The sequence below is a fragment of the Dendrobates tinctorius genome, unplaced genomic scaffold (assembly GCF_039654945.1).
Source record: "Dendrobates tinctorius isolate UK_male_01 unplaced genomic scaffold, ASM3965494v1 ptg000270l, whole genome shotgun sequence".
In the NCBI taxonomy this organism is placed as follows: Eukaryota; Metazoa; Chordata; class Amphibia; order Anura; family Dendrobatidae; genus Dendrobates; species Dendrobates tinctorius.
Genome location: NW_027361937.1, coordinates 1,698,644 through 1,711,711, shown reverse-complemented (window position 1 = coordinate 1,711,711; position 13,068 = coordinate 1,698,644). Strand labels below are relative to the sequence as shown.

The window sequence follows — 13,068 nt, the reverse complement described above, 5'->3', positions numbered from 1 at the left end:
TCATGATGCGCTGGTTTTAGTTCATTCTGCGTCCCAAAAATCGGAATAAAAAGCGATCAAAAAATGTCACGTGCCCGAAAATGGTACCAATAAAAACATCAACTCGTCCCGCAAAAGATAAGACCTCACATGACTCGGTGGGTCAAAATACGGAAAAAGTATAGCTCTCAATATGTGGTGATGCAAAAACTATTTTTACAATAAAAAGCGTCTTTTAGCGTGCGACAGCTGCCAAACATAAAAACCACCATAAATAGTAAATCAAACCCCCCCGTTATCACCCCCTTAGTTAGGGAAAAATAATAAAATTAAAAAAATGTATTTATTTCCATTTTCCCATTAGGGTTAGGGTTAGGGCTAGGGTTAGGGCTGAGATTAGGGTTAGGGGTGTGTTGGGGTTAGGGTTGGAGTTATAATTGGGGGGTTTCCACTGTTTGGGCGCATCAGGGGCTTTCCAAATGCCACATGGCGTCTGATCTCAATTCCAGCCAATTCTGTGTTGAAAAAGTCAAATGGTGCTCCTTCCCTTCCAAGCTCTGCCATGCGCTCAAACAGTATTTTACCCCCACACCACATATAGGGTATCAGCATACTCAGGACAAATTGCAAAACAAAACTTTTGGGGTCCAATTTCTCCTGTTACCCTTAGGAAAATAAAAAATTGTGGGCAAAAATATCATTTTTGTGGAAAAAAAATGATTTTTTTATTTTCACGCCCAGGCGTTATAAACTTCTGTGAAGCACTTGGGGGTTCAAAGTGCTCACCACACATCTAGATAAGTTCCGTGGGGGGTCTAGTTTCCAAAATGAGGTCACTTGTGGGGAGTTTCAATAGTTTAGGTACATCAGGGGCTCTCCAAACGCACATGACACCCGCAGACCAATCCATCAAAGTCTGCATTCCAAAACATCACTACTTCCCTTCCGAGCCCCGACGTGTGCCCATACAGTAGTTTTCTCCCACATATGGGGTATCAGCGTACTCAGGACAAATTGGACTACAACTTTTGGGGTCCAATTTCTCCTGTTACCCTTGGGAAAATAAAAAAATTGGAGACTAATTGATCATGTTTGTGGAAAAATAAGATTTTTTTATTTTCATGCCTGGGCATTATAAACTTCTGTGAAGCCCTTGGGGGTTCAAAGTGCTCAAAACACATCTAGATAAGTTCCTTAGGGGGTCTAGTTTCCAAAATGGTGTCGTTTGTGGGGGGTTTCCACTGTTTTGGTACATCAGGGGTTTTCCAATCGCGACATGGTGTCCGATCTCAATTCCAGCCTAAAACGTCAAATGGCGCTGCTTCCCTTCCGAGCTCTGCCATGCACCCAAATAGTCATCTACACCCACATATGGGGTATCAGCGTACTCAGGACAAATTGCACAATAACTTTTAGGGTCCTGTTACCCTTGGAAAAATAAAAATTGGGGGTGAAAAGATCATTTTTGTGGAAAAAATATGATTTTTTAATTGTACCGCTGTACGTTATAAACTTATGTGAAGCCCTTGTGAGTTCAAATTTCTCACCACATATCTAGATAAGTTCCTTGGGGGTCTAGTTTCCAAAATGGGGTCACTTGTGGGGGGTTTCCACTGTTTAGGTACATCAGGGGCTCTCCAAACGCGACATGGCGTCCGATCTGAATTCCAGCCAATTTTGCATTGAAAAAGTCAAACGGCGCTCCTTCCCTGCAGAGGTCTGCCATGCGCCGAAACAGTGGTTCCCCCCCACATATCAGGTATCAGCGTACTCAGGACAAATTGCACAATAACTTTTGCAGTCCAATTTCTCCTGTTACCCTTGGTAAAATAAAACAAATTGAACCTGAATTATTTTTTTTGTGAAAAAAAGTTAAATGTTCATTTTTTTTAAATATTCAAAAAATTCCTGTGACGCACCTAAAGGGTTAATAAACTTCTTGAATGTGGTTTTGAGCACCTTAAGGGGTGCAGTTTTTAGAATGGTGTCACTTTTTGGTATTTTCTATCATATAGACCCCTCAAAGTGGCTTCAAATGTGATGTGGTCCGTAAAAATAAAATGGTGTTGCAAAAATGAGAAATCACTGGTCAATTTTTAACCCTTATAACTTCCTAACAAAAAAATAGTTTTGGTTCCAAAATTGTGCTGATGTAAAGTAAACGTGGGAAATGTTATTTATTAAGTTTTTTGTGTGCCGTATCTCTGTGATTTAAGAGCATAAAAATTCAAATTTGGAAAATTGCGAAATTTTTAAAATTTTCGCCAAATTTCCATTTTTCTCACAAATAAACGCAAGTTATTTGAATGAAATTTTACCACTATCATGAAGTACAATATGTCATGAGAAAACGATGTCAGAATCACTGGGATGCATGGAAGCATTCCTGAGTTATAACCTCATAAAGGGACAGTGGTCAGAATTGTAAAAATTGGCCCGGTCATGAACGTGCAAACCACCCTTGGGGCTTAAGGGTTAATGTGCGCATGTGGCCTTACTCTTTGCATTCTATGTGTGAAGAGGCTGCAAAAACGCTGCAAAAAATGCTGAAAGAATTGACATGCTGCAGTTTGAAAAAACAAAGCAGTTTTCCAATTCAGTCAGGAAAAAACTCAAAGCGTGTATATGACATTTCCCAAATATCATAGGTTTGGCTGGTTTTGAAAAAAAAGCAGGTTTTAATTGGTGATTGGTTGCAGCGGTCATTCTTAAAGTCTTGTTAACAAAAGCCATGGGGATGGAGCAGCTAACAAGCGGCATTGGAGTGACAGGGGCTTCAACAGGTCAATAATGCTTACTTACCTTTGGCCCAGTTTTGTCTGATCTAAGACAACTTCTTTAACTGTTATTGGAAAGGTCACATGCTGATTGTATATAGATTTTTTTTAAAACAAATCAACTGTTGATATCGAAACTGGGCACGAGTCAATGACACAATATACAGAATTCAAAGGGAATCTGTCACCAGGTTGTTGCTACCCCATATGAGAGCAGCCTAATTTAGGGGCAGAGACCCTGATTCCAGCGACATATCACTTACTGGGCTGCTTGCTGCAATTTGAATAAAATCATTGTTTTCTCTGCTGCAGTCTGCCAATTCTCTGAATGTTAAGCTCTGTATAACCCCGCCCACACCTCTGATTGGCAGTTTTCTGTGTAAACTCTGCATAGGCAAAAAGGTACCAATCAGTGGTGTGGGCGTGGTTATAAAGAATAAGGAGGACTACATGGCAGCAGGTTTACCAGTCCTCTAGTGATAATTTCCTGCTGGTAAAACAGGGATTTTATCAAATCTACAGCAAGAAGCCTAGTAAGTGACACATCTCTAGTATCCAGTAGGCAAAAGAACACGGCACTCCAGAGAAAAAGGAAGGTTGTTCGGTGCTCAAGTAAGGTTTCCAACCCATAAATATGTACAAAAATACTTGGCACTCAAAAATGAAGAAGCAGTATATTCTTTATTTAGCATCCAGACAAAAATAGACTCATATCGTATTGAACGTTTTCGGTCCAACAACGGACCTTCATCAGAAAGTTTTTTTTGGTTTCTTTTGGTAGAAAACTGCAAAAGATACAGATAGGGTAATAGATATCCTTAGGTGGTAGCAAAGTCTATGCTGCTGGTATTATATAGAGGCTGGAGCACGAGTCTATCTGGTTGGAGTTAGACTCGTGCTCCAGCCTCTATATACAGTAATACCAGCAGCATAGACTTTGCTACCAAAAGAAACCAAAAAAACCTTTAAACGGGAACTGCACATGATGGTGTGGGGAGGGTGGTTAAAGAGGGACTGCACATGATGATGTGGGGGTTAAAGGGGGACTGCACATGATGATGTGGGGAGGGGGGGTTAAAGGGGGACTGTACATGATGTGGAGGGTTAAAAGGAACTGCAAAAGATGACATGGGGTAAAGAGGACTGCACATGATGATGTGGAGAGGGGGTTAAAGGGGTACTGCACATGATGTGGGGAGGGGGTTAAAGGGGGACTGCACATGATGATGTGGAGGGTTAAAGGGGGACTGCACATGATGATGTGGGGATGGGGTTAAAGGGGGACTGCAAAGGATGACATTGGGTAAAGGGGACTGCATATGATGTGGGGGTTAAAATGAACTGCAAAAGATGACATGGGCTAAAGGGGACTGCACATGATGAAGTGGGGGTAAAGGGGACTGCACATGATGAAGTGGGGGGAGGGGACGGGAGACTGCAAATGATGAATTGAGAGGGAAGAGGGACAGCAATTGAATTGAGGGTGGGGAACGTGAATGATAATCTGGGGAGAGCAAATAATAATGAATTTTGAGGGTGAGAGAGTAAATGATGTATTGAATGTGGGTGTAGACCTGTTGATAATGAATAGAGGGTGGGAGAGAGAATGAAAATGAATTGGGGCGGAAGGGGCATGTAAATATGAGTCGGGGGATCAGGAGGTACATATTGGGGACGTTGAGTATGCAGTGACTGGTAATGAATTGGGGGAAAGAGGTGCTAATTAATTAATATATTTATTAGGTGGGGAAAGTGGCTATGTATAGCTATAAGTGGCTCAGTGGCACATTATAATTTATATTTGGAATGGTGGGTTGCATAATAACAAATTATGTATTAATGGTGGGTGCATATCTGTATTCAGATGTGTAGTGTAGAATAAAGGGGAAACAAAGAGGGGAATGTGCTCTGGAAGCCATGCAATAGGTAACTATGTGTTATTTTATGCAGAGATGAGTGTTATGAGTTCATTTTCTCCTTCACCTCTGATGTCTGATGAACTCCCTCTGCTGGTGAAAGGAGGTAGTGAAATTCATCTGGATGGGAAGAACCTGTCATCGGAACAGGTGGAGTGTGACTGGACATCCGGAATTTCTGACTGGATATAAGGCAGCCGACGCCCTTGCAGGGTTGCTGGTGATCCTTTCTGCTCTGAGCTCTGGCATCCAGTTTAGTTCCTGTCTACTAAAAGCTAAGTTTTTGCTCTGCTATTTTTCCATGAGATTTTATCTGTTTACTTAGTGTTTGTGTTCAGCCTGCCCTGGTTGGGACGGGCTGAACTCCATTTTTGTCTCTGATCAGTGGATCTCTTTGCTCTGTCTTCAGAATATACCTGAGTGCTGATATAGTGATTTTGAAGTCTAGTGACTTCGGGGCCTTTTCTATCAGATGTGTTGGACATTATTTTTGGTAGGGTTTTTTGCAGATTGCAGCCAGCATCTTTTCTGTCCTTTCCTATCTAGTTAGTTGGGCCCCATCATTTGCTCAGCCTGTCTTTCTGTCTGTGTTTGTGTTTTCATCTGTTTTTCACCGACAATACATGTTGGGGGCTGTCTATTGCTTTGGGGTCTGCTCTGGGCCAGTTTAGATTTCACCTTTCTTTCTTTAGGCTTATTTAGCTCTCCGGCTGTGACGAGGGGTCTAGGGCACCGTATGAACCCCCCACGGCTACTGTTAGTTGTGGTGAATAGGATCAGGGGGTCTGCAATCCGCTAGCTACCAACCTCTCCGGTTTTCCGGACTTAGCTTGTGTTTTTGTTTTTTCCTCCTCCGGTGACTCATTCATAACAGAATCACCAGCCATACCGCAGATTCTAGGGTACTCAATAGCAGGAGAGAATTGTAAAAAAGAAAAAAAAAAGTGTCAGAATTTTTTTTTTGTGTATATTTTTTCTCTATTTCTCTGAGGCCGTAGGGGGAATTTTTTCTCAATGGAGATTAAGCAATTGTCTGATCGTGTGGAGCAGCTCACTGCTGAAGTGCGGGGAATTTCTGCCTATCTTGCTCATTCACATGCTGCTGAACCAAAGATCCCTACACCTGATGTGTTTTTTGGGGCTCGGTCTAAATTTTTGAATTTTAAGAATAATTGTAAATTATTTTTTGCCTTGAAGCCTAACTCATCGGGGAGCTCCGCGCAGCAGGTTAAAATTGTCATCTCTTTGCTGCGCGGCGATCCCCAGGATTGGGCGTTTTCTTTGAAACCTGATGATCCTATTCTAACTAATGTGAACGCATTTTTTCAAGCCTTGGGGTTGTTGTATGATGAACCTAATGCTGTTGAAAAGGCCCTGTTGGCATTGAGCCAGGGTCAGGATTCTGCAGAATTGTACTGTCAAAAATTCCGAAAGTGGGCGGTCCTTACTACCTGGAATGATGGTGCCTTGGCAGCTCTCTTTCGGAAGGGTTTGTCAGAAACCGTAAAAGATACTATGGTGGGATTTCCTGTTCCCTCTGGTCTTGACGATTCTATGTCATTAGCCATTCAGGCTGATCGGCGTTTGCGTGAACGCAAAACTGCACGAGAGGTGTTGCCACCTGTTGAACAAATGTCTGAACCTATGCAATGTGATAGAGTTTTGTCTAGGGCACAACGTCAGGAGTTCAGAAGGCGTAATAAGCTGTGTTTTTTTGTGGAGATGCCTCTCATATTATTTCTGTCTGCCCTAAACGAGAGAAACGTTTTGCACACACATTTGCTGTGGGTGGTGTTCAACCTAAGTTTCTTCTGGCAATTACTCTGATCTGCTCCCTGTCCACATTTTCTGCTAAGGCTTTTGTGGATTCGGGAGCAGCTCTGAACCTGATGGACTTGGATTTTGCTAAACGTTGTGGGTTTCCTATGACACCTCTGCGGACGCCTATCCCTTTGAGGGGTATTGATGCTACTCCTTTGGCGAAGAATAAACCTCAGTTTTGGACCCAAGTGGTAATACGGGTCGCCCCAGACCATCAAGAAAATTGCAGATTTTTGGTGCTGCATAATTTGCATGATACCATTGTTCTGGGGTTTCCCTGGTTGCAAATCTATAATCCAGTTTTGGATTGGAAATCTTTGTCTGTGGTGAGTTGGGGTTGTCGGTGTGCCCTTAGTGACGCTCCTGTTTTCTCCACCTCTCCCCAGTCGCATGATGTTCCTGACTATTTGGCTGATTTTTATGATATATTTAGTGAGAATGAGTCTGCGTCTTTGCCTCCTCATAGGAGTTATGACTGTGCAATTGAGCTGAGCCCTGGGTGTAAATTTCCCAAGGGTCGACTTTTCAATATATCTGTACCCGAGCATGAGGCTATGCGATCCTATATTAAGGAGTCATTGGAGAAGGGTCATATTAGACCATCCTCTTCACCCTTAGGTGCTGGGTTTTTTTTCGTGGCCAAGAAAGATGGTTCATTAAGGCCTTGTATTGACTATCGTTCCCTCAACAAAATTACTGTTAAATATCAGTATCCGTTACCCCTGATTTCTGATCTATTCTCCAGAGTTAAAGGTGCTTGCTGGTTTACCAAGATTGACCTCAGGGGGCGTATAATCTTATCCGCATTAAGCATGGGGATGAATGGAAGATGGCATTTAATACTCCGGAGGGACATTTTGAGTACCTGGTGATGCCTTTTGGGCTCACTAATGCCCCTCTTGTCTTCCAGTGCTTCATGAATGATGTTTTCCGAGACTTTGTGGATAAATTTTTGATCATCTATCTGGATGATATTTTGATCTTTTCCAAGGATTGGGACTCTCATGTGGAACATGTTCGGACTGTGTTCCGGATTTTGAGGCAGAATTCCCTGTATGTCAAGGGATCGAAATGCCTTTTTGGGGTAGAGAGGATTTCATTTTTGGGATTTATGTTGTCTCCGTCAACTATTGAAATGGACCCGGCCAAGGTACAGGCCATTTATGATTGGGTTCAGCCCACTTCTTTGAAGGCTCTCCAGAAGTTTTTGGGTTTTGCTAATTTTTATCGTAAATTTATAGCTAATTTTTCTGGCATTGCCAAACCATTGACTGATTTGACTAAGAAGGGTGCTGATGTGCTGAATTGGTCTCCGGAGGCTGTTTCTTCCTTTCAGGAGCTGACGTGAAGGTTCACTTCTGCTCCGGTTTTGCGGCAACCTGATGTCTCACTCCCGTTTCAGGTAGAGGTGGACGCTTCTGAGATTGGTGCAGGAACTGTTTTGTCCCAAAAAGATCCTGTAACATCTAAAATGAATTCCTGTGCTTTCTTTTCCCGAAAGTTCTCCCCATCCGAACGTAACTATGATGTGGGGAATCGGGAACTGTTAGCCATGAAATGGGCATTTGAGGAGTGGAGACATTGGTTGGAGGGAGCTAAACATCAAGTCGTGGTCCTTACTGACCACAAGAATTTGATTTACCTGGAGTCGACCAAACGCTTGAATCCTAGACAGGCTAGGTGGGCCTTGTTTTTCACACGTTTTGATTTTGTGGTCTCTTTTCTTCCGGGCACTAAGAATGTCAAGGCAGACGCCCTCTCTAGGAGTTTCTTTGCTGATTCTCCTATTGTGACCAAGCCTGCTACCATCGTAGGTGAGGGGGTAGTTCTTTCTGCCATCTCGCCCGATTTGAGACGTGCTCTGGAAGAGTTTCAGGAGGACAAACCTGAGCGTTGTCAAATTGGAAAATTGTATGTTCCTGACCAGTGGAGGAAGAGAGTAATGTCTGAAGTTCATTGCTCCGCATTGGCTGGTCATCCAGGTATTTTTGGTACTAGTGATTTGGTGAGTCAGTGATTTTGGTGGCCCGCCTTGTCTCGTGATGTCAGGAATTTTGTGCAGTCCTGTGGGACTTGCTCCCGGTCTAAACCTTGTTTTCGCTCTAGTGGGTTGTTGATGCCTTTGCCGGTGCCCAGGAGGCCATGGACCCATATTTCAATAGATTTTATCTCTGATATGCCTGTCTCTCCGAGAATGACCGTTATTTGGGTGATTTGTGATAGATTCTCTAAGATGGTCCATGTTGTTCCACTCCCTAAGTTGCCATCTTCCTCAGAGTTGGTGCCCTTGTTTTTGCAACAGGTGGTTCGCTTGCACGGTATCCCTGAGAACATTGTATCTGACAGAGGAGTTCAGTTTGTTTCTAGATTTTGGAGGACTTTCTGTTCCAAGCTGGGAATTCAGTTGTCCTTCTCCTCTGCGTTTCACCCTCAGACCAATGGGCAGACGGAGAGAACAAACCAGACTTTGGAGTCGTGTTTGAGATGTTTTATTTCTGCTGATAAGGATGATTGGGTTTCATTTTTGCCCTTGGCCGAATTTGCTTTAAATAATAGAGCTAGTTCTGCCACTTTGATGTCACCTTTTTTTGTAACTTTGGGTTTCATCCTCGATTCTCTTCAGGGCAGGTGGAGTCTTCTGCCTGCCCAGGTGTTGACACTGTGGTGGAGAGAATGCACCAGATCTGGGACCAAGTGGTGGATAAGTTGTCTCTCTCCCAGGAAAAGGCCCAGCGGTTTTCCAACCGGCATAGGACCATTGGTCCCCGGTTTAAGGTGGGTGATATGGTTTGGTTGTCATCAAAGAATATCTCTATGAAGGTGGCTTCTCCAAAGTTTAAACCTAGATTTATTGGACCTTACAAGATTTTGGAGATTCTTAATCCAGTCTCTTTTCGATTGGCTCTTCCTGTTACATTCAAGATCCATAACGTGTTTCATAAGTCTCTGTTAAAGAGGTTTGTTGAGCCAGTAGTTCCTGTGGTGGCACCTCCTGACCCTGTATTGGTTGAAGGTAATGTGGAATATGAGGTTGAGAAGATACTGGATTCTTGTCTGGCTAGACGGAGACTCCAGTATTTTGTTAAATGGAAGGGTTATGGCCAGGAGGATAATTCTTGGGTCTCTGCATCCGATATTCATGCCGAAAGATTGATTCGTGCTTTTCATCGGGCCCATCCTGATCGCCCTGGTGGTGTGGATGAGGGTTCGGTGACGCCTCCTCAAGGGGGAGGTACTGTTATGAGTTCATTTTCTCCTTCACCTCTGATGTCTGATGAACTCCCTCTGCTGGTGAAAGGAGGTAGTGAAATTGATCTGGATGGGAAGAACCTGTCATCTGAACAGGTGGAGTGTGATTGGACATCCGGAATTTCTGAGTGGATATAAGGCAGCCGACGCCCTTGCAGGGTTGCTGGTGATCCTTTCTGCTCTGAGCTCTGGCATCCAGTTTAGTTCCTGTCTACTAAAAGCTAAGTTTTTGCTCTGCTATTTTTCCATGAGATTTTGTCTGTTTACTTAGTGTTTGTGTTCAGCCTACCCTGGTTGGGACGGGCTGAACTCCATTTTTGTCTCTGATCAGTTGATCTCTTTGCTCTGTCTTCAGAATATACCTGAGTGCTGATATAGTGATTTTGAAGTCTAGTGACTTCAGGGCCTTTTCTATCAGACGTGTTGGACATTATTTTTGGCAGGGTTTTTTGCGGATTGCAGCCAGCATCTTTTCTGTCCTTTTCTATCTAGTTAGTTGGGCCCCATCATTTGCTCAGCCTGTCTTTCTGTCTGTGTTTGTGTTTTCATCTGTTTTTCACCGACAATACATGTTGGGGGCTGTCTATTGCTTTGGGGTCTGCTCTGGGCCAGTTTAGATTTCACCTTTCTTTCTTTAGGCTTATTTAGCTCTCCGGCTGTGACGAGGGGTCTAGGGCACCTTAGGAACCCCCCACGGCTACTGTTAGTTGTGGTGAATAGGATCAGGGGGTCTGCAATCTGCTAGCTACCAACCTCTCCGGTTTTCTGGACTTAGCTTGTGTTTTTGTTTTTTCCTCCTCCGGTGACTCATTCATAACAGATGAGTCTTGGCTGGAAGAGGTGATGGCGGTCTACGCTGCATGAAAAAGAAAAGTAAAGATGAAGGACTTCAGCTAGAGACGTCCCTGGTGAATCAGTGTGCTACCTGTACACTAACGCTATACACTGTATACTCTGTACAGAGCTCCTGTGTATAATATCACCAGTGATCACTATATTATCTGTACACTTACACTGTATACAGAGGTCCTGTGTATAATGTTACTGGTGATCACTGTATTACCTGTACACTATATACAGAGCTCCTGTGTATAATGTCACCAGTGATCACTGTATTACCTGTACACTGTGCACTATATACAGAGCTCCTGTGTATAATGTCACTGGTGATCACTGTATTACCTGTACACTGTGCACTATATACAGAGCTCCTGTGTATAATGTCACTGGTGATCACTGTATTACCTGTACACTGTACACTATATACAGAGCTCCTGTGTATAATGTCACTGGTGATCACTGTATTACCTGTACACTGATAGTAAATACAGAATTCCTGTGTATAATGTCACTTAGTATTTTTTTTTTTTTTTTATAAATGATCAGTATTGTAGTATTCAGTCACTATGTGGTGGTACTATGTGGTCTGGTCATAGTGTGATGATATTTGTTCCTTGTATGTGGTATTGTTTGGTCTGGTCATTGTGTAATGGCATTTGTCCCTTGTAAGTGGTATTATAGGTCACTTTGTGGTGGTATTATGTGGTCTGGTCATGGTTTAACAGTATTTATCCCTTGTATGTTGTATTAATGGTCATTTAAAAAAATGTATGTGACTCATTCCCTTAAAGAAAAATACATAAAGATACATTTATATTTAATAAGTTAGAATTGAGTAGGGTCCAGCCTAAAGAGTCTACCGTGTCATGGTGGTGGCTTAAAAAATCTTTTGGCCAGAACAAAAGCTGCTGGCTATGTATGTGATCTGGTGTTTGATGGGAACTGTTAATATCTGATTGATGAGGATGTCGTGGTGGAGAAGTTGAGTTTTTCCAAGAGTGAGCCGTGGGACTGTCGAAGGTTCGAAGGGTGGAGGTGAAGCTGGGGTAGAGCCTGGGCGGTGTCTCAAGGAGGCCCAAAAATTTTGCCAGTATGGAGCCCCAAAATTCCTAGTGGCAGCCCTGCTGCTTTGTACCACTTTTCCTGTCCTGTATATATACACTGCACAGTACCACTACTTTCCTGTTGTTGGAGAGGTGATATTGGTCTTTGGGAGGGTTAATATTGGTTTATTATTTTCAGGAATACTATGGGAAAATAAAAAATACCGTATTTTTCAGACTATAAGACGCACTTTTTTCCTCCCAAAATGTGGAGGAAAATGTGGGTGCGTCTTATAGTCCGGATAAACCAGCTGTGGTGGGGAGGAGGGGGAGCGGCATCAGAGGAGCAGTGGGTTACAGAGGCAGGAGCCGGCAGCTGTGGCTAACTCCTGTGCCCACTGCTAGAGAGAAATGAATTTTCACTGCATTCCCCCCCATGGGCATGGAGGGCAATGAATATTTATTTCTTTTTAGCAACCCGGTATGATTTGCCCCATCCCCGTCCTGGTATGATTGGTCCCATCCTTATTCTGGTATGATTGGCCCCCTCCCCCATCTTGGTATACATGGCCCCATCCCGTCCTAGTATGCATGGCTCCTCATCCCTATCCTGGTATGTATGGCCCTCACCCATCATAGTATGCATGCCTCCTCATCCCTGGCATACCAGGATAAGGATGGGGTCATGCATACCAGGACTGTGATGGGGATCAATAATAAACAGGTAAAGGATGGAGCCCTGCATTCCAGGATAGGGATGGGGCCATGTATACTTGGACGAGATGGGGACCCTGCATAACAATATAGGGATGAGGGATATCATTCCTGCCAGGATAAGGATGAGGGGGACCATTCCTACCAGGCTAAGGAAGAGGATCCATGCCGTCTAGGATGAGATGGGGCACTGCATACCAGGATAGGGATGAGGGCAATCATTCCTGCCATTATAGGGATGAGGAGGCCATGCATACCAGGCCTGGGATGAGGAGGCATGCATACCATGATGGGGATGAGGGTTATGCATACCAGGATAGGGATGAGGGGACCATGCATACCAGGATAGGGATGACGGGGCCATGTGTATCAGGATGGGGATGAGGGCCATGCATACCAGGATAGGGATGACGGAGCCATGCATATCAGGATAGGGATAAGGGGGCCATGCATACTAGCATAGGGATGAGGGAGCCATGCATACCAGGATAGGGTTGAAGGGTCATGTGTATCAGGATGGGGATGAAGGGACCATATTTTCCAGGATAGGGGATATTAAGTACACAATTAACCACATTTTTTGCTTCAGTTTTTTTTCCTCCTCGGTGACCCAATCATAACAGACCCCCATGATCCCGAGAACCGGCACTCTAAAGAAGAGGTCGATCATGTGCACTCAGGCGGCATTCACACATGGCTCTTCAAATAACGCCTTTAAGAGGCGTGTTG

The 13,068-nt window shown here is 43.7% G+C and overlaps 1 protein-coding gene across 1 annotated transcript in view; it reads right to left on the bottom strand.

The window, feature by feature from the left end:
- The window catches only part of LOC141069626 (lysosomal protective protein-like), a 91,113-nt gene that overhangs the window by 48,919 nt on the left and 29,126 nt on the right, over positions 1 to 13,068 (bottom strand). The window lies entirely within an intron of this gene.